Source organism: Excalfactoria chinensis, chromosome Z (genome assembly GCF_039878825.1).
Source record: "Excalfactoria chinensis isolate bCotChi1 chromosome Z, bCotChi1.hap2, whole genome shotgun sequence".
Taxonomy (NCBI): domain Eukaryota; kingdom Metazoa; phylum Chordata; class Aves; order Galliformes; family Phasianidae; genus Excalfactoria; species Excalfactoria chinensis.
This window is the reverse complement of record NC_092857.1, coordinates 73498574-73523060: the sequence shown is the minus strand read 5'-3', so window position 1 is coordinate 73523060 and position 24487 is coordinate 73498574. Positions and strand designations below refer to the sequence as shown.

The following is a 24487-nucleotide window of genomic DNA, read 5'->3' as shown; positions in this document are numbered from 1 at the left end:
TGACTACAAGAAAGAGCACCCTCCAGGGTGATGATGTTCTTCTTACTCATTGACCTGTTGTGTCAATTTTCTCAGATGCTAAATCCAGTATGTCATCCTCAGATGGGTATTCCCTCGCCACAGGCACTGGCTGGACTCTGCCAGCAGCTTTAGTCTCTCCTTGAGCTCTTGTCATGACCTACCACTGAAACAGAACCTTCAGGTCAGGTTTCTGATCTGGAGATAAAAGAAGGGGCTATAAAATTTAGAAGATTCAAAAGAGAAGTTAAAAATATTTTAAAGTTGAATGTATCCTCTTCCTCCACCAGACTGTTGACTATATGTGACCTAAGCACTGGAAAATTCCTGTTGAGAACAAAACGCATCCTCTACGTTTGCAACAACCACCATTGATTAACTCCATTCATGGAGGTTCTGAACTAAGCATATGTCCACAAGTATAATGGGCAGTGCTGGGGCTTTGCAAGTATTCACCAGTTAAATGTTTTGCAAAGGATCAGCTGGTAGGGAACTGAGAATTAAGACCTCTGAATTACCAGTAGCTTCTGCCAGACACTTGCCTTTTATCTTTGTCCATACCACAAGCTCTCCAGTCTATGTATCTGTGAAATGTTCTAGGAATAGCAGCACTTAGCAAGGTGCAGGAAATGTGCAGCACTCACCAATTTTCTGTCTGCAAGATATACAGAAATCTTCAAATGAAATACCTTCAGATACACAGAAGTATTATTTATGGTCATCCCCAATGACTTTTACAGTCACAGATTTTTTTACCATTAAATGTATATTTTTATCAATCAATTACTACTGAAAGCCAGTCAATACTGAGAGAGAAAAACAACCAGTTTACAGACTGAATAGATACATCCCTTAAAGTAAGCAGTATACACAACAATACTTAGGATGTGTTCTAGTGTGTGTTTGTATACCTGTCTCTATTAGACAAAAGGGGCAAAACAGAAGATCGCTTCAGAAATGTGCTAAGGAGGTGAAACATGTGGAAAGATTTTGTTTCAGCATCTGTAAGGTTGATTATTATATACTTAATTTACTTCCTTTTCATGGAGTATGAAATTTGCACACAATTATGGGCGCAACACAAATGTGTCACTCTGTAAAAGCTGATATATTGTGGCAGGAAACACCACAAGAATGGGTTTTATCAAAAACAAGGACTGGGTGAACCTGGCAAGTTGCAAGATGTGGGTAGCCAAAAGTTTATCATTCCCCAGTGGATTAAATTTTACAATATGAATTCCACTTCATGTTTGTTCTGTTTAAACACTAAATACATGCTGTCGCTGGAAGGAGGTACCGTAGTTTTAAAGGAAAGACAAAAGCTCTATAGCAAACAAACATTTGTTTTCTGAGAGTGAGTTTTGGTTGTTTGGGGCACTCCTGGACCTCCACTCCATCACCAGTGTGCCAAGTAACACCACAGTCCCCTGCTTTCACATGAGGTGCTGTTACTGAGCCCTCCCAGCAGTGCTGCTCCACCATTAACCAGGGGCTTGCAGATGTTCCATGCATAATCATAGAATCATAGAATTACTCAGGTTGGAAAAGACCTTGAAGATCATCAAGTCCAACCGCAGCCCAACCAGTAGCCGATCTCTTAAAAAACAACCACGAAACAACACCACAACAACAAACCTCTGCTAAATCATATCCCTGCTGCTGTTAATAATGCTGCTGTTAGTCACAAAGCATAAAAATCCAAACCCCATACACTTTCTGGAGCCTTTCATAGAATGGCTTGGGTTGGAAGGGACCTCCAAGATCATGAAGCTCCAACCATCTGCCACATGCAAGGCCACCAACTTCCACATTTTATACCAGACCAGGCCCCATCCAACCTGGCCCTTCAAATAACCTTTCCTGTCCTTCAGGCCTTGAATTTTAACTTTCTATCTGTTGTGCTTTTGTGTACATCAATTTTTGCATCAAATAACCAAAACCAAAATCCTGAACATAGAAGCCAATAAAGAAATTGCAATTGATTGTTCAGAGCCAAAAGCCAGTGAGGCATTTACTAAGGGTGTTTCCCTCTAGCTGAGTTGTTTGTTCCATATTAGCTGATTATTTTCTGAGCATTCAAATATTTTGTATTTCTAGTAAGGAACTAACCCTCATTTTCTTCTTTGGGAATGGAGTTGCAGCTCAGTCTTGCCTCATCACAAATAAGCTATGAAGAATTAGCAGTAAATACTTAAGTGAAACAACTCCTTATATCTGCAAAACAGCACTCACAATCTGGGTATTTCTGAAGGTTCAAATTCTCCCTTTTTCCTGTGGGTCTGTATCATTACAACTAGCATTTTGGAAATTGCTTTTCTTATCTTTACCTTTAGAAGACAGATTTATATAGTTTAAAGCATCACTTCGATGCAAAAAAAATTTGTTTATGTTAACAATTTCTTCCTTTAAGTCACAAATCCAAAACCTAATAACATCAGTTCACCTCTTCTTTCCAAATCAAATCAGAATTTCATGCCTTTTTCTTTTCTAGAAGAGTATGAGATTAATTATTCTCTGGCATGTTATGCAGGAGATTTTTCAGTACCTTTGGTCAGTCTTCCTTTCTTCTCTTTATTGCTTAACGTAGTTCATGTCTGTTAGTTCCTCTTCTTCACAGCTGAGGAATGAGAAAGCCCTGGTGATGCTGCATAGCTACAATCCCTGAAGTTCTTTGTAATAAAACACAAACAGATGAGTGATGGCTGTGTGAAATAAATGCAAAATAAGGGTCTCTGTTAAAGCTTTGTGGGACAATTTGAAGCTTCAAGAGGAATACTTTTCAAGAAACAAAAGAGCAAAAGTGCTGATAAAAATCACCTCAGAGCTCTGTCAGCATGCTGATGCCCTGTCTGACTCATGGCAGCTGCGGAACACAGTTCTGATTTCATCTTTATATTAGGCCTTCTTGTATTCCTAATTACAAGCACATAAAGAAACTTGGGAAATAATGAGAATTCTTTTCCTTTTATGCTCATAGTGTTTATGCTGTCCTAGAGTGTTTATCCAAAGCGTACTTGTTTCCAAAGGATAATGACACTGGTACTCCTCTTCAGTGAAGCGGGCAAACCAAACAGCATCATTTTTGGTAGAAACAGCAACCACAAAAGTAAGAATACAGACATTCAAAGGGAAGTACTTGATTTCTCTGTTCAACCACCCTGACTCCCTCCTTTTATTTGGCCTTAAGCCCTTTGGTACCTCCCTTCTGCAGCTTGCACACTGTGTTCAGACACCAACCCGTGAGCTAATGTTAGCAAGGATGTCATGCCAACCCTTTCCTTCATATGCAGTGTCGCATACCTACAGTGATTTGTCAAAACTGAAGCATTCTCATCATATTAAAGGAATACAGAGTCTTGTAAATGTGATTAAGTTCTGCTTTTTGCAATTTTTCAGCAATTAGTATTTGGAAAATAACTATTAAATAGCTTGGAGTTTTGTTTTGTGGGTTGCTTTTTTGTTTTGTTTTGTTTTTTATACATTTTGAAACTGTTTCCAGTCTTACTAGATTAAAATTTACATTGCTGCCATCTGACTCATTTAAGCTGCAAGACACATGCTCTTATCTTTACTCCAGCTAGAGTTTTCCGCTGGCATTACAACAGCATTTTTGTATAAGCAGAATCAGACTTACTGCACAAAACAATATAAAAAGATACTGAGATCCCTCCTGCAGCTCCTTTCTGTTGATGTCTGGGTGCAGTGTGGCTCTAAAGCCCATATAGCTCACTTACAAGTCTGACCTCTAGCAATTCAAAATGATCAGTCAATACTCCAGATCAACATGGCTGGGGGGAGGGAGGAGTGGATGGAGACAAAAATAAATAGAAGAAATAAATTAAAAAGGAATATATTTTGAACTTTCTTGAAAAATAATAATCATTTTAAAAATCATAAGTAAAACCCCTTCCTGTGAAATGTTTAGCATTTCAGTGTCTGTTTTGTGAATGAAATCAATCAGCCAAGCAACCAAACAAATACATACTTGGTAGAAACAATAGTTTTCCATTTTGGATCGCTATCAGAGGAATAATAAAATAGGAAATAGACATCAGGCTAGTGTTCTTTTTTCTTGACAACTATGTTATCAGTAAATTCACCCAGGCAGGGCACCTCCAGGCTCAGTCCCTTCCTCTGCCTGATGGGATGGAAACAGTCAGCTGCCTTTGATGCATCCCACCATGCCAAGCAGAACGTGGGGAGGCTGGAACAGGGTTTGCTAACTGCCCTATTTTGAAGTTTTCCATTTGGTATAAAGAACCAGAGACTTGTTGGAAGATACAGGTGCTTTCTCTCAAGAGACTATCAAGGCATCCACAAATGCAAACAGCTTTTGCAGCTTTGTGCAGTAAGCATTCATACAGTGTCAACAGTCTTTTCTAGGAGGAGATGAGCTTCATTTTTGGTCAGTCTCTTCTGAGATGGAAGACCCAACTGTAAATCCATTCTCTGCTTAAATAGTGTCAAGCTGAACTTGTCACCTACCTCAGTATGGCTTATCCCATGTCTGAGGGACAACCATGGTGCTATTCACTCAGAAAGTGCTATCCTGTTTGAATTGTGACATTACAACCACTGACCATATCTTCAGAATTTTTCCTATCAGCAATAGTCCACACAGTATGCTGGAAAGGCACAGAGAGCCTTGCAAGGAGGGGGAGCAAAGTGTGGAGTAGTACTCTGGTCTTTGTTTTTCCTTCTGATTTTGCTTGTCTGCAAAATGCAGCAGAAAACCTAGGGGTTTTCCTTTAATAAACATATGGCCAAAGATGGAGCCAGGGAAGGCTGGGCCAAGTTCTTCCAGTGTACTTTTATGGGATGAGGGAGTTCACTGCTCAGTCAGCCTTGGTGCCCCTGAAGGCAGTGACTGCTGCTGCCACGTCCACCCCGTCCACCTCCCTTGCTACACTTCTTGCTCTTTCCTTTTGACTCATCTATCCCTGTGGCAGCAGAGGCACTGAAATACAGGAAATAATAGCAATACAGTTATGTAGTGTCTGCCATAGAAAGGAAGTAAAAGCTACTTTAACTTATCTTTGTATAAGCTGGCACTGTAAAAATTCCACATGCAACAAAAGTAATGACTCATATTTAAAATATCTCAGATACGATGTGATTTTATAAGGTGTGTATGCCCAAAGACCTAGCCTTACAGTTACAAACAAAGAAGAAAACAAACAAACAAAACAAAACAAAATAAGAGAGAGGGAGGGAGAGAAACAAACTCCTGTTTCAGAGCTACCATCCCCGAAATACTCAACGATTAGTTACATCCTCTGGAAGCAAAGCCCCTGCTTTATATTGCCTGCAGCTTCTCTGGGTATGTGGAGCTGTTACAGTGGTTGCATTTTATGAGGCATTGCCTATGATATTATTATCAGACTCTCCAGACACGATAGCAAGAGATAGCTGTCCTTGTGCTGCTGTGGTATGTAGCCTGTCACCAAACTTTTCCATAACGTAACTGAAACTATCACAAGAAATAACTTAGATTTGGATGGTAAGTAAATGCACACAGCTCGTGTGCTGGGAAAGTAGTGAAAAGTGCCATTTTGTAGCAAGACAGAAGGGTCTTAGCTTGTGTTTCCTTTATTGTTGCCAATGGCAGCTTCTTTTACCCAAAGAGAGTAAAATATGCTGCTAAGTGTTTGCAAAGCCCTGGAATGTGTGGTTTACAGCAGCATTAAGAACTGACCTATAATTACAAATAGACATGGCACTAGTAATCTATCTGGTAAGCTCCTGAAATGCTGACTCTTTCATTCCTTCTTATAGACTGAATTTAGGTTGTACGCAATCAGGCAAAGCAGAGGGTCATAGTTTCCCCTGTCTCCCCTTCGTTTTTTGGCAAGCAAAAAGGCTTTTTTAGAAACTATCCAGTTGTGAACAGCATCCTTTCCCTTCACAGCCTGCTAGATGTACTGGTTTGTGTGAGCCTGAAATCTAGTCGTCACCTATGACCGGAGTACCAGCCCTCAGTAGTGTTTAGAGAGCAAAACTGGAAATTCTGTCTTCTGTGTCTTGCTTCTACTGATATAAAATTAGAATATTTTATCAATATCAATATTAGAATATTTGCAAGTCAGGTCAGATCTTTTTTTTATTTTATTTTATTTTTATTTTTTATTTTATTTTATTTTATTTTATTTTATTTTATTTTTTAAAGTCTTCTTGGGGTTCTTTGCAATCAAGAGTCATGTAAAACCTATGAAAACTTACTCCAAAATGTCCACTTGCTCTGGTAACATTTCATGATATCATCGTTATACAAACGGCATCAATTTCTGCATTTAACTGAGCTGCATAAAGAAAAGGAGGGAGAGGTTATGGCCAACTGTTCTTTCCTGAGTGTATTTAGAAAACGCTGTTTTCCATTGCATACATTTACCCGCTTCCTTCAGCAATGACGTATCTTGAATCTGAACCCCTGACATTAAAATTTACAGCAATAGCAGAAAATCAAGCCAACAAGGCAATGCTGTGTGAAGAAACCATCATCTAAGAGTTTCAGTTTCAAAAGTTATATCAGAATTCTTATTGCCAGTCCTAAGTAATGAATGAGATGAGTTCAGTATGGCTGTTTTAGGAGGTGGGAGGTACTGGCTGAATAAATCCCTATTAAGATTTCAGTACTTTGTGCGCCATGGTTCTCATTATTCACCAAATGACATTCATCCAAACTCTGAGTCCTTCAAAATGCTTTTTCTTTGCTAAATATTTTGACAAGAAAAATAGTAACAGAACTGCTTGATCTGCGACATTTAGAAGAGTGTTTTAGTTCTTGTCTTCTACTGGGCTAAGATGTCACAATGAGGTGTAAAAAGAATAGCAGCTGGAAGTGGAAAATGCTCAACATTCTTACTAGAAGGGAAGCTAGACAGGCCTACCTTCTTATGCAGGTGGAAGCCTTGCTTCTGTGCCCATTGCTAGATGGGCAATGGGTCTGCTCCACTTTACAGAGCATTTTAGTGGAGGAGGTTGGGCACTACTGCTATGGGCATGCTGAGGGTTTGATTGAAAAGCAAGCATCATCTCAGGCTAAAGTACTACACATCTTCAGCTATCCAGAGTTACTGGTGCAAGTACTGCCTTCTTGCAAACTTTCAGAGACAATGTCAAATTCAGACACATAATCCTCATTTTGTCCTTCATTTGGGATATTTAACTTTAAGAAATTGCAACTATTCTATCACAGACTTCCATAGGAACAGGAAACAATAGAAGTGATTTGAATATTATAAGGGACTTACAGGTTATGATTAAGTTTGGAGGTGACTTCTGGTGTTCAACATGAACAGTTTTTAGGCTTGCTGACTATTAAGATATCTGTATTTTAAGATTGATAGGTATAGATATCTGTATTTAAAGAAGAAGTGGAAGGGGATGAAAGTTTCAGTGAAGCAGCAATGGGCTACAGAACACAGCAACAGGAAGAAGTTTTACCCCAACCTCTGGTCAGAGACACAGCACCAAAAAGTCTAATCTAGGCACAAATAGGTTGGTGAGTACCTCTCTCAAAACCAGCAGCACATCTTCAGAAAATAACACCCATCTTCATGGAAGTTAATGTGCTTTTAAGTGCATACTTATGTATATTTAATCTTCTTTTTGGTGCTTCTTTGTTTTCTGCTTCTCCCCAGTGTGAAGTATATTAGATGATCTTGATTCAAGTGAACCACATAGTCAGACAGCATGCAGTACAGCTATAGAAAAAGCAAAGGAAAAATATATTGCATTTTTTTCTGGTACTCCACTAATGCTGCTTAAATACTCTAACCCTCTCACTGTATTAATACAAAAGACAGAGTGACAAAAACAGAGATACCAAAAAGCAAAGACAATGTGGCAAAACTAAATAAACTGATCGCGTATCTCAAAGGCCAGACAGTGTTGTATGTGTACAGCTGTCTTTGGAGCACAGCTCACAGATAAGTTGTCGCCTGTAATATCTTCTTACAAGTCATCTGACGTTAGGCACTGATTGAACAATGAACATTTATTCAGGTAGGGTTTTTAATGGGACATACACACCAGAAAAAGAGAGATGATTGTTACAAGTAAATATTGAAGATTGTTCAATCAAGGCAATATTCATCACCTTGGGTAGGAAAGGGGTTACACTACAATCTTGGAAGGAAAATTTACTAGACAAAATTTGCAGTTTTAACTGGGAACTAATGGGAAGGAATTAAGCTACAGAGGAAATGTGTTGTCATATACTTCTGGAACCAGAGATCTTTAGGCTCCAAGCTCCAGTTCCAGGCATATAAATAGGATGGATGGGAAGAACAGAGAATATATGTACCTGCTAGAATCCCATTCTTTCGTCTAGACTTGTTTCACATCCCAAAGGTAAGTACACAGATAGAAGGTGAATGCTTTTGATCTCTTTACTGTGGAACCTTGGCCTGAGTTCTTCTACACGCACTTCTTGATTCGACCCCTCTTCCTTCATTCTGCTGTCTGTTCAGCCTGTGTCCTGCTGGGTTTGCCTGATTACCTCTACAGCCCTCTGCAACATTTGGTGAGAACAGAGACATTCTTCTTTTCTCTTTAGTAGCTCAGATGTGGCTTCATGTGGCTTTAGGGATCTTGTGTTGAAACAAATGTCACTGAGAATATAGTCAAAGATAGAATTAGTGACTTTTTTGGGATAGTCTTACTGGATATTTTAATTGTATACTGTTCCACGTCCTCAGAAAAGATGATCACAGAGGGTAGGAAAACTTCCCATCACTGCATTCCCATCACTCCTTGCACTCAGGAGTATCAAAGTGTTGGGAAGGGTACTGATGGGAAGAGGCAGTTGTGTTCCTTTTTCCATCTCTCACAACTCCCAGCAACAATTGGTGCAATGCACAATAGCAACCATTACAGTCTCTAAATGTTTCAGCTTACCATGCAGTACAAGTACTTGATTTGCTCTCTGTATGTTCAAATGTAAGTTACTGCAGGAAAAAATGGATATACATATTTTTTCCTTTATTTACATCAACGTTTTCTTTTAAAACTAAGTGCATGATGAAACATGAGACAATAAGTCCTGCCCTGCTTGTCAGGCTGTGCTAGTCTCTTTGAATGAGAATCTCATATGATTAACTTTTCATGAATTAGACTTCAAGGATTATAACAGAAAAACACTGACTTATGAAAGTGTTCCTTCATGCATAAGGAGAAAGTTTTATCCAGCTTGATCCTATTATAGACTCTGTTAGCACAGCTTATACTCTTACCATGGCAGTGCTCCCTAATACTCGCATAACTAAAAGTCTGTCATTATTTCCCTAGCACTAATCTCTTTGAGCAGCACCCACCCCTTCCTTTATCTCTTCTAGACTTCACAAAATTATGTGCTTTAAACAATTTGCTCTGGCTAAACAAGGATCTTATATATATACATGCCTTTGCTGCATGAGTCCATAAGCTGCGATACATATACTGAAAATGGGTGTTAACATAAAAGTGTGTGAATAAAAACAGTGGTGATGATGAACTTATTCCTTGCTTTTAAGAGGTACAGTTTCATGGAACAAAAGCCTATTTCCATCAAGTCTATATTTTTTTGTGTTATCACATAATGACCTAACCAAACCTAAAAGAGAAACGAGGCCTAAGTTCTATCCTAAAATAAAGCACTGCAAATGAAACTATTTGTTTAGCAGAAATGAGAGGTTTGATACTTCAGGACTAATCTGCAGTCTGCAACTCAACAGACCTGCCCCTACAAACATGGCTGTCTCTTTTGATTTAAAACTATGAGAACAGTTTAATTACAGTAGTATAGAATTACTTAAAATACAGTATTTCTGGTATTAGCAGTTGTTACACTGAGTCATTCTAGAAGATCTGAGCTTTAAAGGACTGCCTCACTGGATATGCAGATGGAAAACACAGCTGAAATAGCATACAAATTGACTTCCACAATACAGAACCATGGCATTTTTCAAGTAAAATACTGACCATAGTTAGGCCAGTGGAAGTTTCTTCTTTTTCTTTTTGGTAGAGACAAAATGACAGTCTGCACAGGAGTTAGCACCACTTTCACAACCCATTTTGTACCCTGTGCATCCAGTCACAAAGCACACGGAAATGGTTTGATGTGGCGTGACTGATCCTCTTCTCTCCATCAGTGTGCCAATGGATGTAGTGACAGCACATGTTCTGCTCTGAACAGCTGTGCCAAAACAAGGAAGCAAACAACAGCTAACTCAAAGTTAATGGTTTCTCTTGAGAGGATCAATTAGTCCTTACATTACTGAAAGCAGAGCTGCATAGTATGTTTAATTTGCAACAAATAGAAAAGAAATAAGCTTTTCAGTGCTGTCAAAGTCTTCCATCATCTTCAGTGTAAAAATGTTGGAGAGCAGTGAAATAAAATTCTCTAACTGCAGATGAAGAGAACAGAAAGAAACATTACTTTTGCATACTCTTTCCTTAGAATCTTAAAAATGCAAGGTTTTCTGTAGCTAATTGTAACCATGACCTTATATCCCCATTCATTTCATCATATGGGACATTTTTTCTCTGTATCACGAGGTTCAAAATGTGTGTAATACTTTCAGTATTCCTGAGTACTTATTTTGGAAACTTAATTTGGCTCTAACTTAGAGAGAAATGATGAAAAAGAATAGTGTTCTCCAAGAAACATACATATTTATCATAGAAGAATTTTATGTTAATTGCTGCTGATTAAATAGCTAAAATAGCGTGTTAGAAATTAAATTCATTCTGCTGCAGTTTGTTCACCAAATGCTTGATCTATTTCTCGTGCATTTCATTTTAAAGCCGGTTTGCAGTGTGAGTGAAGATTCTGTTCACTTTCTATATCACTGTGATGCTGACCCTTATAGAAATTGCAGGACACACGGAGGGTGTAAACAGAAATGCAGCTCTCAAAAGCACATAAATGCAGGTATCAGAATGCAAAGAAATAAAGTAGAAAAAGAGAGAAGATGGGTGATGAATAGATCATCGCTATTCAGGAGAAACTGGATGGAATTAGTAAGTTTTCATTTCACTTGGGCAATAATTACCTGTGGAACTACAGAATGGGACTTTAATTCAGATGAATTATTTTTATTTTGTCTTACTTCATTTCGGTTTTCTTGGTAGTTTATTTCATTCCTGAAGATACTCTGACTGAGGTTCCTTGCTTTATTGTTTATTCCTCATCAGTGTTAAATATAGAACAGTGGCATAAACTGGGGAAAAAAAGAATACGAAAGAAAGAAACAGAAGGGATACATCAAGATAGGGGTATTTAATCTAAGGTAGCAGCTAGCCAAGAGAACACTTGGCAAGGAGATAATGAAGCCTGAGATATGCATATGTGTGCTGGGTCAGAATTATTTCATATTCAACTCTGTGAGATATTTTGCTGTTTCCTTTAGGTCAATGAGGCTTTGAAGAGCCACCCTGGCAGTCCAGGTACATATCCTGCTTCAATAAAGTGTCAGAGTAGATGTCTGACAAAGAGCTGACATGGGCATCAACATCGCATTTTCACATATATATAGTAATGAAAAGAATACGTGGAAGAACTTCACCTTACCTCTGTCATCTGAATTCCTACTTTGGTGCTATTACATGTTTTCACCATACATTTTATAATTAGACCATATTATCCAAAAATGTTGGTGCATCTCAGATTTCCTGTAGGACCCAGAAGGCCACTGTAGGGGCCAACCTGGGAGCCATCTCCACTCTGAAGAGCCCCAGCTCCCACACCCTGTCCTCATAGGGGAGGTGCTCCAGCCCTCTGATCATCTTCATGGCCCTCCTCTGGACCTGCTCCAACAGCTCCATGTCCTTCTTGTGTTGGTGGCCCAGAACTGGACCCGGTACTCCAGGTGGAATCCCACAAGAGCAGAGCAGAGGGGCAGAATCACCTCCCTCACCCTACTGGTCAGGCTTCTCTAGATGCAACCCAGGATACAGAGGTGGCCTTCTGAGCTGCAAGCACACATTGCCAGGTCTTGTTGAGTCTTTCATCAACCATTACCCATTACTGACTTTTCAAATCAGTGGCGATGAGGTGGCAAAGAGAATTTGAAGGACAAACAAAATGAACTTCAGGAAACTGGTTAAAGGATCAGGGGCACAGGTAGTGTTTTCCTTTTTCCTTCCAGGAGGAGGGAAAAAAGTGATAGGAACAGACTTGATCCAGCTGATCAGTGTGTAGTTCATAGGTTGGTGCCACTGGTGGAATTTTGAGTTTCTTGGTCATGGGGTGGTCCACCAAACATCAGACATGATGGGATACACTTTTCTCAGAGCAGGGGAAAGGATTTTTGTGAAACAGATAGATGATCAATACATCTTTAAATTACATTCAAAGAGAGAAGGGATGAAACCAGAGATAAGCTATGGGTTTGTACACCAAAATATGACGGAGGGCATGCTAGCAATATCCTACATTCTGCTTCACGAGGGGCTGGGTACACTGAGGCACATTGGAAATGTTTCTACAACAGTGCACACAGCATGAGGGATAAGCAAGTTGAGTTAGAAGTCTTGGCCCAGACCCAGAGCTACAACATCACTGGCAGAAATAAAACCTCTTGGGAAGAGCTCTGCATCTGCTACTATGATAGATAGTTCTGTGCCTTTTCAGTAGGAACAGGCAGGGCAGGAGAGAGGGTAGGGGTGCTGCTGCGCATGAAGTAGGGGCTGGGCTGTGCAGAACTTGCAGTTGGGACTGACATAGTTGGAAGCCTCTGGGTAAGGATGAAAGGACAAAGAAATGAAATGGATGTCATTCTGTGAGCCTGTTGTAGGCCACCAATGACAACACCAATGAACTACTCTTTAAGGAGTGTAGAAATACCTCTGCATCAGCCCTCAATGTTCTTAAGGGTGACTTCAACTTGCCAGATATTAAGTAGGAACACCAGACAGGTTCTAATTTCTTGGTATGGGAACTATGGATCAGACATGGAAAGTGCTCTCCTAAATTTGATGCTTGTAAACAGAGGCTCTCATGGTTGATGTGGCTATCGGTGGTCATCTTGGCCACTGTGACTATGCTTAAAATCTATGGTGACAGGAGGAAAACTACCACAAAAGCTTCAATCTTGGATAGGGGAGGAGCAAGGTTCATGCAGCCCAGGGAAGTATTTGGCAGTGTACCCTGGATAATTTCTTTTGAAGGCATTGGGGTCCTCTGGTGCTGATCAGCTTTTAAGAAGCACCTCTCAAGAACACAGGAACAGGTAATTTTAACATGTTGGAAGTCATGCATATGGGGAAGAAGATTTTATGCAGACTGGATGTTTAATCTTCAAAGCTCCTAAGACTCCAAAATCCCCTGCCTTCCTTAACTGAGGTGGTTTCAAATGGAGACGCAGGGTCCTGGCATCAGTCAACATCATTGGTCTATTTTATCATTAAAACACACAGATACTTTCCTAGCTAGTTCACAGTTGCCTCCATGATCTCTCTAGTGTTTGAACAGTTGCTTAAACTTGCTTTTGCTTACATCATCCTTGAAGAAGTGCCCTCAACCTCTTACGTTCACTTGTGAACTTGGCATTTACATACTTCACCATTACTAGATAACCAAAAAGCAATAGCTAGCTGAAGTGTCTTGACTATTATGGCTGGCCAGGAGACAGCCTGTTTTGGCAGATGGAGATTTGGCTCCATCAATTAACTTGAGAGCCTTCGCGCTCCATTATTGCAGTCTACCATATCTATCCCAGAATAGTTCCCCACACAGTGAGCGATGTGACAGCCTTTTCTCTGTACAATTTCTGATAGTACAGATACAGTACATCTGATCCAATAGTTTTCTCGTTTAAACTCCAAATTCTTGCTGCGGATTCTCTGAGGCATTCAATTTCATCTTGGCAATCACACAAAGGGGTGTGTGGGGAGGAGGGCTGAATAGTTTGATCCTCATGTTGGTCTCCTGCCAGCTGCCAAACAATTTAAAGCAATCAAAAAGCATTTCTAAACTACACCAGCTGCTAGCAGCTCTGGAGGAGCCGCTTGCCAGGTTAGAGCATCCCAGTGCAGTCATGGCTTGATTATGCAGTTTCCAGTTCCTGTAATGGAGGTTAAATTGCATGCAGGACAGTGGCTAGACGTTAACATAAGAAGTCTTCCTTGGAAACTAGGAAACTGTCTCCTGCCATCTGACAAGTTTCATGCCCGTTTGTGCAGTTCTTCAAAGAGAGTAGAAGAAGGAGAGGAGACAATTCCACATCTTGCTTTTTCAGGCTCTCAACAGGCGAAGTATTCTGGAGTTGTCCTCATTATTCAAGGCGCACCAAAATAACAACAAACATCCCAAACAATGGAGTTGTCACAAAGCATGGAGGCTGGTATCTCCATGGTGGCCCATGGGTGTGGAACATGCTGCGAAGAGAGATTAAAACAAATCTGTTCTCTTCTGCAGAAAAAGTTGGAACCCGTTTCTTTGCCAGTTGAAATAACAATAATAGCTCGAGGGAAAAGACACAAAAGAAAGTGGAGGAGAAAAGGAAACTCATTTGCAGAAGAGAGCAAAACGTCTTGTATTATATAGTATTCTGAAAGGACAAATAGAAATAAAATCTGAACACTGTGCAAGATATATTATCATTGGCTACTATTATGAACCCTATTGACATATTGGAAGGAAGAAAATGAAAGATCAGAGCTGAAATCTCCATGGGTGGAAATCAACAACATTCTTCCCTGACTACAAAAAGCTATGCCAATTTAGAACAGCTGTTATTTGGACTGTGTTGGGTTTTGTTCTCCTTTTTCTTTAATTTCTGGTTTTATTTTTATGATCGGGGATAGAGGATGGATTGACAATGTTGGCAGTGGATCTCATGGGACAAGCCTGCTGTTTTGAGTTTTCATAGCCTTTTGAATGCTTAATGCAATGCTAATTTGAATAACTAACAAAGTTTTCTTGGGCAAAAAACAAACAACGAAACAACCCTATTTGGTATATGAACAACTACACGACGACTTCAAATGCTAATTACCAAACATTGTGTTATTGCTGATTCATAACTGAATGTTTGAGTATTGGAAGGGAGAGAAGGTAAATTCTGTATCACTGACCATGTCAGGAGAATCCTTACTCTGCATTCAGAGGGAGTCATTTTAGACTTCAGTTGAACTTCTGCTTTGAAAGTATTTTTTTCCTCCTCACAGAAAACGACTCATTGTCTCTTAATTAGCTTTCTGGTCTGTTTTGCCACCAACACTTATCTGCTTGTCAAAGACACTTACAAAGAGTATCACAGTCCAACAGTTTACAATTGTGATTCTTTTAAAACTGAATTATTGCAAACAAATAGGAGTAAGTATTTCTTACTTACACTGACAGAGTGGTAGGCAATGAGCACTGTTTCTTCTTTATTTCACAGTCTTTTAAATAGCTACATGCTAGCCTTCAAAGACAACAAATAACAGAAAAATACTTAAATCAGAGATAGAAAACAACAGTGAAATAAAACATACCACAGACAGAGGAAAAAAACATCTGAAATGAGCTTCTTTCTTACTCTACACAGATAGACATTCCCTACAGAAGTCATCAGGTAGCCAGGTTGAGATTCACAAAATAATTCTCTTTATCCACCAGGAATTTATGACATTGCTTAAATGTCTTTGATTTAAAATGCTAATAATGGTAAGCAGAATGCACAATTCTCACATGCTTTTCACATTATTATTTCAGATCTTAGGTCACACTGAAGCTCAAGCAGAAAGTTGGTTTTAGCACATTCTAGAGAATGTAGCTACACTAAATAAATCATTTGAATTGGAATTTCAGGGGCTTGTTTAGCCTAGAAAACTGAAGGTGATGGGGAAACCTTACAGCAACCTTCCAGTACGTAAAGGGGATCTATAACAAAGATGGGGAGGGGATCGTTATCACAGACTGTAGTAAGAGGAAGAGGGAGAATGGCTTTAAAACAAAAGACAGTAGGTTTAGATTAGAGATAAGGAAGAAATTCTTTACACACAAAGTGGTGAGGCCATGGCACAGGCTGGGTGCCTCATTCCTTTAGGGCCAGGCTGGATGGGGCCCTGGGCAGTCTAATCTGTGTGTGGGTTTTGAGGTCTTTTCCAAACCAAGCCATTTTATGATTCTATGATTCCATTAATGTGAATCATAATGTTCAGCAGCATCTTGATTGAGATCATACCCAGAGACTGGTACTCAGTGGCTCAGTATCCAGATGGAGACTCAGTGACGAGTGGTGTCCTCTGGGGGTCAGTACTGGGACAGATGCTCTGCAGTCTCATCATCAGTGACAGTGGCAACAGGAGAGACCTAGACAGCCGAGCAGTGGGTCCAGGAGAACATCATTAGGTTCAATAAAGCCAAGTACTGGATCTTGTACCTGGGTCTTGGCAACTCCTGCTACAAGCTTGGTGATGTAAAAATAGATCATAGCCCTGCCAAAAAGGACTTGTGGGTACTGGTGGAAGGCAGCTGGGCATGAGCCAGTAATGTTTCCTCACAGCCCAGGAGGCTATATTGTGGCATATCCTGGGTGGCATCAAATCAGTGTAGCCAGCAAAGTGAGAGAGGTAATCCTGTCTCTATGCTTTGCAGTGGTGAGACCTCACCTAGAGTATTGCACCCCAGTGTGGAGTCCTCAGAACAGGAGAGGCATGGATCTGTTGGAGGGCCACAAAAGTGATCACGAACACTTCCCCTATGAGGACAAGCTGAGAGCTGGGCTGTGAAGCATGGGGAAGAGAAAGCTCCAGGGAGACCAGAAGTCAGCCTTCCAGTATCTAAAGAGTGGTTAGAAGAAGGGGACAGACTCTTGAGCAGGATGCTTCTGTCTGTCAGCCACTCTAGATGTTGAAAACATCAGTGGCTGATAATGAAAATGAGGCTGCCTTTTCTTTGCTGCTACAAGGGCAGTGGCTGCTTTCTGGGGCAAAGTAGCAGATCTACTGAAAGTAGGCATAACTTTCTGCCAATGAAATTGCTCATAAATGAAATGCCCTTATTTTAGCGCAACTTCCAAGATCCTTTGCTATCATCCCTCACAATATTGGATACTGGATATTATTTTTTCCCAAAGTAGCATCTTTGATAGTTTCAGGTATATTTAGGGACACTGTCTAAGAAGGTACCACAACATTTGGTCTGGGTCACTGGGTGGAGTAGTCACTGTTAGCAACCTTGCTTCTGCAAGAAGAAAAGCAGATCACTGTACTCTCTTCCTTTGAGGTACCCTAACATTTTCATGGCTATTTTTATCTACCAAGGTGACAAATTCCTTTCATATATGTAGACAGATATGTAGGCACGTGTGTACCTGTGTGTCTGAGGTTCAGATGGTCAAGAAAAAAAAGAAAGCCAGTTCTTCAACTCCTTGAAGTTGAACAAGAAACTCCTTGTCTCTGTGACTCTCAAGCTACTTTCACATGGATTAATTGCAGAACTCTTCCCTCCAGGAGGGATGTACCAGCCTCCACTGTAGGCATTTGGACAACAACTGAATCAGAGGCTTTTGCACCCTGAGAGTTTGGTAAGAAACAGTTCCCCTTTTCCACATAGAACAGCATTATAAAATAGACTGTTAGACTTACTGTGCCTTTGTTGTTTGTTTTTTTTTTCAGGCCATTAGCTGGTTTCCTGAGATTTCTCTGAAAACGTTTTTCACGTCATCTGATTGTTTGAACCGTCTTCCTTTGACCTAACTCAGGAGATGGAGCCCTCTGTCAGGAGACTGACAGTATCTGTGAATTTGGAATTTCTCAGCAGCGTGTTCACAGTGAGGATACGTTCAGAACAGTAGATGACTAGTAGCATCTTAGTTATGGCTGTAAAAAATCATGGTCTATAGGACTTCTGTGAGTAGAATTCACCAAGAGCTCTTGCAAAACACATTTGGCAGGAGAGATTCTGTTTAAGGCTCACTCAAAACGTAGCATTTGGTCTTAATCCAATTTAATGTGTTGCTCGGTCAGGATTTCCTCCAATGACTCATAATACCCCCACTGAATTTAAGAGGATATGTGTAAATCAGCATTAACCTCCATAACTTTTGACTCTTTATCTTACCTCTAAATTGGCAGCACACCACATCTACATGTCCTAATCATACAGAGAAATATCTTCTCCTACTTTTCTTTCTTATTTTTCTTCTTAAATGAGGTCACAGCGGAGACTGCAGGTCACACACAGGGTGGGCATAAAGCAGAGCTTAACTTTGGACAGCCAGCTATACGAGTACTTCTGATATGGCTCTGTAACCAAGCAGTCCCACAAGTAAGCTCTGACACCATAAGCCAATGCAGAAACTGATGGTTAAAAATGTACTGGAGATATATGTATGATAAAAGAGCAAAACACACCTGTGAGGCTGGAGAACTCTTCTTTTCCTTTCCTTTTCTTTTCTTTTCTTTTCTTTTCTTTTCTTTTCTTTTCTTTTCTTTTCTTTTCTTTTCTTTTCTTTTCTTTTCTTTTCTTTTCTTTTCTTTTCTTTTCTTTTCTTTTCTTTTCTTTTCTTTTCTTTTCTTTTCTCTCCTCTCCTCTCCTCTCCTCTCCTCTCCTCTTTTCTTTTCAGCAGGAAAAGATAAAACTAAAGTCAGTGTCAGAATGTGAAAACTCAAATAGACAAATGAGGATCCAGACAAAGCATACATAATTTAACATGGAAGCTAATTATCTATTACAATAATGTTGTAAGGAATATCATGATGTAAGTTTGATCTCTGTCTGAAAAATGTTCTCCAATTCATTCAGGCATTAATGGGCTTTTATGCCAGAAGGCAGGGCAGCAGATTATGATAATCTTCTCCAACCCTTGGAGCCGTAATGCCATGTACCAGCTTTCCAGCCATGTGTGTGACATGGAGCTCTTCTGCACAATTCTTCTGGATCTGTGGGGTGTCTCCCTGTGAAATGATCTATCTCATTCACACAACAGAATGGATCAAATCAGCAAGCATTTGATAAACCCCAGGCTTCAGCCTCCCCTTCTCTCATGCTCAGTGCTGAGTGGCCTCTTGAGAATGAGGAACACAGGTGTGCACAGTCCCAGAACCAAACCTGAAACCATTTTCCAGTACATTATTCAAGTTTTCTTTTCCCATGTTATGAATGAGGACTCCATCTATATTCTTTTCCAGGCAACCTCTTGCTCTCTGAAATACGTTGACAGGAGTGAGCTCTGCTGTGGGCTAACAGATCAGACTCAGGCATCACAAGCACTGATGAGTACACAGACTCCTCTGTCAGGCTGTGAAAGTGGTACTCGTTCTTGCTAAACCTCCATGCTGAAGTTGTATTTTTCTTTTTTAAGGGAACATTTAAGTGCCACAGCAACTGCTTTGAATGACTATGATTCATCACGGGCCATCATCTGACCAACATAAGGCTATTTGCTGTTTCAGCAGATACACTCACTCTGTAATTGCTAGTTTTTGCTTAATACGATACTACTGGTGATGTTCCTTGGTGGAGTCACCATCTGGAAGTCTGTAGGCTGCCTTTACTTATGAACTACTCTAAACACTCTTGCACGTTACCAACTGTTTAAGTTACCCATACAGCAGAACACCCAGCTCTGTTGCATCAATGCACAGCACCTTCCAGGACTCACCTCTCTGAGGCTTCTGTTGCCTCCTGTCTACTCCTGTCTCAGGACTGCTGCACATTTCCAAGCTCTTGCAGGATACATCTCTGTAGGCTTCATACCTTGGATGAAAAACTGTTGTCTTCACAAGCAGCACTATTAACAGCACACCTCTACATCTGTCTCAGTGTCACCACTTTCAGGAGTTTCAAAACTGATGATTTTCTCTTGTATTCAAGGAATCACAGGATCATCACTGAATCACAGCACAGTTGGGTCAGAAGGGATCTCACAGCACATCCAGCCGTGGGCTGCTTGCTGCCCTCCAGCTGAAGATGCCCAGGGCCTGTCTATGGCCTGGGGCAGCTCCAGGGATGGAGCACCCACAGCTCTGGACAGCTGTCGCCCTGCCTTCTGAGTGGAGAGTTTTTTTCCTTATCTGTAATCTAAACCTACTCTCTTTCTCTTCAGAACTATTCCCTTGTTCTATCACTGTCTGCCCATGTAATACGCTCAAACACCAGTCTCTTTTCACCATATAGCAATACTGATGCTCAGCAAACAGTGACATGGTCCTGTAGAAACTTGCTGCAACACATTTCCAATCCATCTTACTCCCCTGGGAGTAAGAATAACCAGTGAGAAGAATTTTCTTTTTCAGCAAAATTTTGTAGCTTGCAACAGAGCGGCTGGAAGGCTGTGGGGAAGAAATGGACCTGAGGAGTGTTGGTTGATGCGCAGCTAAACATGAGCCAGCAGTGTGCCCAGGTGGCCAAGAAGGGCCAATGGCATCCTGGCCAGGGGAGATCTTCTCACTCTATACAAGTCCCCGAAAGCAGGCTGAAGTGAGGTGGGGGCTGTCCTCTGCTTTGAGGTAACGGCAATAGGATGAGAGGTGATGTCCTCAAGTTGTACTGCGGGAGGTTCAGGTTGGATATTAGGAAACATCTCTTCTTCAGAAGAGCAGTCAGGTAGAGGAATGGGCTGCTCAGGGAGGTGGTGCAGTCACTGTCCCTTGAGGTGTTCAAGAATAGGGTGAACGTGGCACTCAGAGATACGGTTTAGTGGTGAGTGCTGGCTGTAGGTCAACAGTTGGACTAAATGTCTCAGAGCTCTTTTCCAAACCAAATAATTCAGTGATTGTCTATTTGCACAGACAGTAAGAATAAAGAGATAAATAAATAAATAAATAAATGATTCTTCTTGATTTTTCACAGAAGCTGAAGTTGTATAATTTACCCTTATATAGCCACACAGCCTAATGAGTACTACTTATTTAAACAGTATTTTCAGCAATGAGCTCAGAAGTAGATAGATAAAGACCTTTACTGCCAAAGTGACGGTGTGCAGGAACAAGCTGCCCAGCGAGGCTGTGGAGCCTCCTCTAATCAAGAACTGCCTGGATGTTCACCTGTGCAACCTGCTGCAGGGAACCTGCTTTAGTTCGGGGTTGGACTTAACAACACCTAGAAGTCCCTTCCAACCCCCACAGTTCTGTGATAGGAGTACCAGCTCTAACTGAGATGCAATCACATGTAACACACACAAAGATACTTGGCAAGGCTTTAGCTAAAAGCTGCATTTGCATATGGATGGCATTTATGGCCTCCAAATTAAAATAAGGCCCTTCTGGTTTTCCATCCACCCCCGCCTTGCAGGCCACACTGCTGCAGGATGTGATATGCTGCAGCTGACCTGCATTCCTTCCAAACCATTTAATTGCACAGAGCTGACCGGCATTCCTGTACCAAACCACCTCGCCAAATGCATTACAACTGCCCCAAATGGATACTTAACCTCCGTGTGTGTGCAAAGTGTGAAGCGTGCCACGTCCATGTGTGCCCATCCACCAAAGCAAATGATGGAGCTGTGAGGGACGACTCCAGAGCAAACCTTTCCCCCTCACCCTCAGCCAGCACGGGTGTTTGTAGGGTGCTGAGATTGCCCCGAGGCCATCGCCTGGAGAACGCGGGTTAATTCATAGCAGACCTCATGCAAGCTTCCTTCCTACACGCTGTGAAAATGCAATGCGAGAGGGGGATGTGTGGGGAGAGGCGTTGGGGGGAACGGTAGAGAAAGGCCGCGGAGATCCCCACAGAGCAGACGGCACCTGCGGCACCGGGCGGAGAGGCAGCGGGGAGCAGGGGTAGGGGGAAGGCGGGGGAGAGGGAGGGAAAAGGGGCTGGGGATGGAGGGAGGGTGGGAGTAACAGATGGAAGAAAGGGAAAGTGGGGAGATTGAAAAGAATAAAAGGAGAAGGGGGGGGGGGGGGGGGGGGGAAGGAGGAAGGAAGAAAAAGAGAAAATAGGGAGGAAAAAAAAAGAATGGAAAAAGTGAAGAAAATTGAAGAAAGGGAAAATGGAATGGGGGAAAAAAAGGCAAACGGGAGGAAGAAGAGGGGAAGGGAAGAAAAAATGGAAGAGAAAATAATGAAAATAATGTAAAAAGGCAAGAAAGAAATGGGTAAAAATGGAAGGGGAAAAGGGGAAAAGGGAAGGAAAAGGGGTGAGCAAGAGGGAAATGGGAGGGGAAAAGGGCGGAGAAAGGAGGGAAAAGGGGAGAAGGGGCGGAAAAAAAAGGAATGAAGGTGGGGGGGGGGAGGGTGAAGGAGAGACCCCCGGGCGCTGTGCCGCACCACCGCCGCCGCGCACGAAGCCGCTCCTCGCACCGGGGCCGATCCCGACACCGCGGAGCGCGGCGCGACCGCGTCGTGACGCAGCAGCGGAGCCGCCCGCAACGGCACCGCGAGCGAGGGGAGCGCCGGGCCGCGGCGGGGCCACCCCCGGAGGAAGGGCAGCGGTCGAGGGCGGAGCCCGAGCCCGCACCGGCGCGGGGAGGCGGCACCTGGGTCCTTCCCCGGCTCCATCACCCGGCGGCGGCCACCGAACGGCGGAGCGGAGTGCGGTGCGGGGTGAGGCGAGGTGAGCGGCTTTGTGGGCCCGCGGGCGGGAGGGGTGCAGAGCGGGGACCGCGGAGATGCGGGGAAGGCGGCGGGGAGCCCCGCGCTTGCAGCCCTGCGCTTGCAGCCCGGGCCGGGGTTCGTCCGCAGGCGCCTCTCGGTGCAGCCTCCGCAGCACGAGCGATGCGAGCCCCGGCGTGTCCTCCGGGGAGCAGCCCCGGAGCCGGAATCGGGGGAGGGGGGAAACCGGGTAAAAGTTACCCGTTTGTGGGTGTGAGGAAGCGTGTAAGGACTTATCCGGTAGAAAAACAGCACCTTGGGTCAACCGCCGTCCGAGAGCGAGAAGCCGGGATCGGATCTCTTTCTTGTCGCAGTCTGTTGGAGCTGTTTTATGAGCGAACGGGAAAGACGGCACGCAAATCAGCTCCCAGACAGACAGACGTGGGCTTCGCTGTCGGTGTCGCTACCTCATGGCATTTCGGTTGCTGGCTGGAAGCCACGGTGCTTAAAGACGCGTTGATCAGTTATCGCCACTTCTCGACACACACACACACACACACACAAAAAACCGAAACAAAGCAAATGAACAAAAAACTACCCCCAAGCCTGCTAGTAGCCGCGGGTCTGTAGAAAACGTGGAGGCAAGTCGTCTTGCTACATCTTGTCAAGAGCAGGCTTGAAGGGTCCCTCAAGCTGGTGAGAAACAGTGAATGTGAGTACAATTGGAACTCGGCCTGACCCATTGTCAGGAAGCAACTTGTTTCACCGTTCCACTGAGAGCTCACAAGCTACACAGTAAATTTTGGATGTAGCATCCACACCCGGCGTGAAAAACAAATCATTTTCAGCATCCTTCACAAGGTGTTGTGTGTTTGGTTTGGTTTTTGTTTTGCACACCATTTCACTAACAGTGTTATAAACCAGTAGATCTGTCCTTCTCCAGACCTTTGTGGGTTTTGATCTGCATGGTTGGCTCCATGCAGTGCAAAAAGAAACGTGACTTGTGGCTTGTAGAGAAGACTGGTGAAATGGGGGCATTCCTTTCAAAGGAGGGGGCAGTGAAGATCCGCCTCCATATCTAGGGAGGCTCTGAGGGACTGGCATGCCAAAGCAGCTTGTTGAGACAAGCAGGTTTCCAGGTGAGGAGGTGCAGGAGAAGAAAGTGCGTTATTTTAGACATAAAAAGCTCCTCTCCTCAGCAGCATTATTATAGTTCTTTCTTTAAGGACAGAAAATGATCTGGTAAGAGAGTAAGTGTGACCTGATTTCTTTGGGACTCAGTTCTGAGTTGACACAGAGCCACATGTTGGACAGTAGACCAGCTGCACTGGGTGGCTGAGTGACAGTGCTGCAGGTGCAGAACAGTTCCCCCCAGTACCGTGGATGAGTGATAGGCAAGTTTTTGTGTATTTTTTCCATTACTGTGGAACCAGAATCTCAGAGTAACTGGGTACACGCATTTAGCAATCATCCTACAAGGCAGCAGTGTTCTTTCACAATTACTGTCTTTAGTAAAGTATTGCAAGGCCAAACCAAATGGTCTCTCAGAGAGTGTGTCGGGGAGGGCCAGGTGAAGGCAAGGCTGTACCCCAGAGGGGAGGCACAGCCCCAAGCTGCTGCAGCCTGGGGAGCACTGGGACACCACTTGGATACACAGCGTGGGTCTGGGTGCTGCTGTGTGGGGCTGGGGGTGGGACTCAGATGTCTTAATGGGTCCTTTTCACCTCAGGATATTCTGTGGATCTGTAAGTTTGTCACTGCTTTTGGCATGTATTAACAGAGCAACTCAGTTTGTCCTGTTGCCCCTCTGCCTGCCCGCTGTCTGGCCTTACCACCTGTCCCCATGTGGAGCTCCATAGCAGACAGTGGGTGCAGCATGTTGGAGTTACCTCTTCTTCCCATGCATCCCTGAGGCAGCATGCCTCTCACAGTGCCACAGCTTACCTTCTCACACAGTGCATCACTGTCTGCATCCAAGCCAGCTCCTTCCTGCGTGGATAGCAGGAAGAACCAGGAAGGGGGA

The 24487-nt window shown here is 42.6% G+C and overlaps 1 protein-coding gene across 1 annotated transcript in view; it reads left to right on the top strand.

The window, feature by feature from the left end:
• Positions 1 to 22377: 22377 nt before the first annotated feature.
• SNCAIP (synuclein alpha interacting protein) overlaps positions 22378 to 24487 on the top strand; it is an 81343-nt gene continuing 79233 nt past the window's right edge. The window contains exon 1 of the mRNA XM_072360280.1: positions 22378 to 22486. The gene's annotated coding sequence lies outside the window, so the exon portion shown is untranslated. The remainder of the gene's footprint in view (positions 22487 to 24487) is intronic.